Source organism: Galeopterus variegatus, unplaced genomic scaffold, assembly GCF_000696425.1.
Source record: "Galeopterus variegatus unplaced genomic scaffold, G_variegatus-3.0.2 Scaffold2122, whole genome shotgun sequence".
Lineage (NCBI taxonomy): Eukaryota > Metazoa > Chordata > Mammalia > Dermoptera > Cynocephalidae > Galeopterus > Galeopterus variegatus.
The window spans coordinates 10,951-15,990 of NW_007728233.1; the positions used below are offsets into that span (position 1 = coordinate 10,951).

The 5,040-nt window shown below is 48.9% G+C and overlaps 1 pseudogene; it reads left to right on the forward strand.

Annotated features, from left to right (window-relative positions):
• The first annotated feature begins 290 nt into the window (after nt 1-290).
• On the forward strand, nt 291-705 carry LOC103596805 (annotated as a pseudogene).
• The last annotated feature ends 4,335 nt before the right edge of the window (nt 706-5,040 follow it).

Genomic DNA, 5,040 nt, shown 5'->3' on the forward strand with positions numbered 1-5,040 from the left:
AGGATGGAAGGACGCTTATCCCTCCATCTGCTGGGTTTTGGAGCAAAACCCAACAGGAATGACAGTGAGGAGAGGCTGGGAAGGAGCATGCTAGCTGTGTTGCCAGAACTCAGTTGATTCATTTGTAAAATGGAGCCCAAAACACCTACCTCACTGGGTCATTATTAAGATTAAATAATGCCAGCATGCTGTAGGCACCCAATAATTGAAGATCCCATTTTTTTCTCTTAGGTAGTGCAAGTAATTTTTATGACTATTATTATTTCTTTTCCTTTTTCTTTTTAGGGCACATGGTCACTCATAGTGACCACTGTTCTGAAACACTCAAGGATTCCTACTCTGTTCCTAGTTTCCTCTTCTTCCTCCACACACCTTCTCTGAACATATCAGACTACTTCCTTGAAGTGTGGCCTTAGGAGGGCTGCCCCAGTCTCCAATGCAGGGACTCAGCTGCAGGGACCCCTGCGGAAGAGACCATCTAGTTCTTGAGGCTCCTCTGGAGTCAAACAGATGAGGACCCTGCCCTCTGCTAACGTCTCACCTCTAACCTCAGAATGCAGATTTACTCTCAGAGTCCCAGGTTGTCAACCAGGAGTTTTCTGGATCACAGACCAAGTAACTTTAGGAGTCTGAGGACTGACCAGCAGTTGTTCCAGAAACTCTGCTGGACAATTTGGTTGTGACCTAGAACTGACCTGCCACTAGTAGTGAGGAGGCAGGGTGGACATGTGGTCCAGAATGTAACCACTCCTTGTTAGACTGTGCTGTCGCTCTGGTGCTCCATGCTGCCCAGCTTTGCAGATGAGTCCCTGGAATTGGGAGGCCCATAGGGTAGTGAGTGAGCTTTCATCTCATGCAACTGTCCATCCATCCAGCTGCAGAAACATCCATCCATCCATCCACCAATCCATCAGAAGACATTTATCAAGCTCCTACAATGGGTCAGGCTCTGTGCTGGGCACTGGGGACACAGAGCTCACAGTCTCCTGGAGGTGACAGATGACTGACAGGTGGTCTGAGGTGCACTGTGACCCAGGGTTGCACAGCACTGTGGAGAAACAGAGGAGAGGCATCTAGTCCAACCTGAGGTCAGGGGAGACCTCCTGAAAGATGACGCTTAGCCATCTCAAAGGGAAACAGGCACTAGATGAGAAAGTAAAGGGAAAACGAGGTTCCAGACAGAGGGTACTGCATGTGGGGAAAAAAAACACTAGCATGAGGAATGCAGTGGTGTGCTTGGAACAAGCTGTGGTTCAGAAGAGCTGGAACCTGGCTCTGTTGTAAGGGAGCAGCCCCAGCTGAGGTCACACAGGCAGCCAGGGGCTGATCCCTGCAGGCTCTGTATGGCGTCTGCACCCCATTCTGAGGGGCTGAAACATCGCCCAAGAACTGTAAGCCTGGCCATGAGATGCCTAAGACTTTCCTTTCTACCAGCAAAGCTAGGAAGTCAGCAGAGGACAGGGTGAGCTGGATTCAAATCCCTGTCTTGGCCCTTAGTTCAGGGGACTGGGGTCAAATGACTTAACCTTTCTGAATCTCCACAGCATCATCGATGGGATGGTGAAGTCTGGGTGAGATAACATACATGAGCATTTCTGGCATTTGGCAGTGCCCTTGTAACTGTGAGCTCCATCAATTTCTCCGGGAGTGCACCTTCCTTCCCATATCTGTGGCATTTGCCAAGGCAGACACCACCACTAGGTGGCACACTATCCTCACACAAGGGCTCGGGCAGGGACGTGGGACAGCAGATGACAGCGTCAGCTGGAGCCAGTCTGGGAAACCCTGCCAGCCTGACTCAGCCCAAAAGGCCGACTTCAGCCTCACATGGACTCACTTTTCTTGCCCCGCGTCTCTTTTCTGGTTGGTTTTTAATCAATGTGCTGTACTTTATCTTACACGAGTACATTGCATTTGTGCTGAAAAAAGCAAACCATTTATTTAAATACTCATTTTAAATGCATCTCCTTGAGGGATTCGAGAGCATCTGGTCCACTCACCCTTTTATCCCAGTGCCTGATTAATGCTTGGCTCACATTTAGTATTTATGAATTTAGTAAATGAAAAAATTTTAAAGTAATTCAGGTGAATTCTGTCATTAAAAAAGTCAGCCTCTTTGAGTTGCTAACTGAAAATATCAATATATAAGGTTTGCTTAGGGCTGGCCGGTTAGCCCAGTTGTTTAGAACATGGTGCCGACAACACCAAGGTCCAGGGTTCAATCCCTATACAAGCCAGCCACCAAAAAAAAAAAAAAAATAGAGACATACACCGTCTCTGTAAAAAGGCTCATCTGCTGTTGCATAAAGTCAGGTGTCACTCTGACGCCAAGCTCTGGGCTCTAACTGAGGGTCAGATCAAACCATCATAGACTCCATCAGAAGACATTCTTCATATCCTGCCATTCAAGATCATTTCCTCTTATGCATTTGGAATTCATCCTCCCAGCAGCATTAACTAGGTGGCTCAAGTTCCAGAGCCTTTAGCTTTCAGGTGGCAAATCATGGAGTGGGTGCTCTGTGAATAGCAGGAGGTGGGGGGTCCTGGGTCGGACGCACACTGAGGTGAGGCCTGGTTGTTCAGCCTCATGCTGGCTCCCTGTCTTCATCCCCATCCTAAGCCTTGGCTTGTAGAGCTTGTCCTGCTTGCAGGAGAAAATTATCCCAGAAGCCATACAGCCCAAGAAAGGCAGGGTGGGATAACGGGAAAAGCAGGCCTCACCTTGGCAATGGTGCTGCATATTTTTAGATATCTTGAAAACTGTCCATGGGGCTTTAGACGTGTTCCCTAACTTCTCAATTCATCTATTAAAAAAAAGTTTTATGTGTGCAGTTGGAAGAGGCTGGACTGCATAATTCTAAATCCGCATCTGGCTAGAGATTGCAAATTTGCCAGGAGTACAGGCTGGACTTTAAAAAGGTGCCCACTAGAGTCTAGCTGTGTAAGTGACCTTTGGCAAACTGCCAATGTTCATATCTATGGTCCGGAGGACACTGAAGATCACATGCTGTCACACACAAAAGCTGCTTAGCACAGTACTGGGCATCTGGTGTGGTTCACTGTTACCTTTTACAGCCATGCTAACCCCAGGGGACAGTCCCACCTCCATCTCTCAATGGCTCCAGAACTCCAACAGGGCAGAGGCCAGGAGTCTCTGGTGCCTGAAATCCAAGTTCAATTTTGCTTGGAAAATACCTTGCTGAAGGCTTTTGCACAAAGGACTCATTCCCAAGAAGGGATCATTTGGCCAAATGAAATGATCAAAGTGATTATTATCTTTGTTTTGACTTTCATTGGCCTCACAACAAGTCGCATCAAAGAGGGACCTTTTCCAAGGGAAGGGAGTTGGATGTCCCCTCAGCCAGCTATCGAGACCCACTTGTTCATGGCAGCAACAGCGAAAGGTAGTCCTCCTGGGGCCTGCAGCAGCAGCACACACTCAAGCAGAGCAGGGGACCAGGCTGCGGGACACCAGCCCCCTTCCTGGTTCACCCTTGGCATTGTACACACTCAGAGAAGGGCGCCCTGCCCAGGCCCCACAGCAGGGCTGGCTCGTGTGCTAGTGCTTCCTCCTGTTTCACATGGTCGGTGGGTTCCCTGCAGGCAGCTCAGTCAGTTGACTCAGGCAGAACATTCTTTCCTTGGCCTCTTTGAGAAGGGAGTTATCAAAGATTGTTACAGTGCACTTGACTGGGGATGTAATGCTGAGAGGGCCAAGTTGTTCTCAGGTGCAGTCGCTCTTTTGCTTAAACTACTGCTGCCTCTGCTTGTGTGGACGAGCTTCTGCAGGGATCTAACTGCAGTGAAGCCCATCGTGGACCCTGGCACTTTGTGGAATAATGACCATGTGGTGAGGTTTACAGGCATGGCCTAGAAACGGTCCTATGAGATTGCTGCTCAGGCCTGTTTGTTGCTGCAACTCCTTTCCCTGTGAAGCGTGTGTGTGTGTGTGTGTATGCCTGTGCACGTCAGGCTGATACTCAGGGTTCTAGCGGTGATGGTTTTCTCACATCAGACTGTACCAGGCTGTGAGGCTCAGGAGCTGGGACAAGAGGTCTGAATTCTGCATGTTCTGCTGGGAGAGTTGGGAGTCCTTAAGGGAGTGAAAATGACCCCGGGATGGGTGGGTGAAACAGGAAACACACTTGCCAGACGCTGGAGGACTCGTGCTTGCGCCCCTTCTGCCACCAACCGGGTGTGTGATTGTGTGGCCATAGGAAAGTCATTTAACATCTCTGAGTCTCAGTTTACTCATATCCTGAATAGGTATGGGAACTCCTGCCTCCCGGGATGGTGGCAAAGATGAAATAAGATTGCGAGCATGAAAGAACTTTGCAAACTGTAAAATGGGGTTCAGAGTTGGTGGTTACTGTTCTAATGGACAGACCTGGTGTGATGGGTGTTTCCTGGAATATTTGAAAATATTGGATTCTGCTCTAGAAAATGAGAGAAACAAAGAAGGAGGATAGATAAAACCAAGCATAGAAGCAAATGGCTTGTGAGAAATATTAGACGCAGATAAAGAAAGTGAAGCACAGCTGTTATGTGTAGATAGAGAAGGATGAAGGAGCTGAGCAGGCACTGAATATTCATGATCTGCACTAAATATACATGAGGCAGGAGGAGCACCAAATATTCAGGGTGCACCAACCACCCTCAGGACCCATGAGGCACTTGATATTCAATCAGCACTCATTGGCCATGCCATTATGGTCCCATTCGAGCCCCTAGAAATGCAGGTACACAGCCATGGCTTTCAGCAAATGTATTGATAAATGACAGCTCTGGCCAGCGGACTTGCCCCTTGTCTCCCTGAAGAAGCATATGTGTGACTGGGCCCCAGGCACCTTCTCTCTTTGGGGCCCCTTGCTCCAACCTCAGCTCTGGTGCTCATAACCACACTACCTGAGGGAAGGGCTGATGTGGCACAGGGACAGGAGCACAGCATAGCCCAGTATTCCACGTGTGATCCACTACCCTCTCGCACAATATCCCAAGTGTGCTCTCCTAGCCCCTCTCTCTCTCCTTGCTTCTCACTGT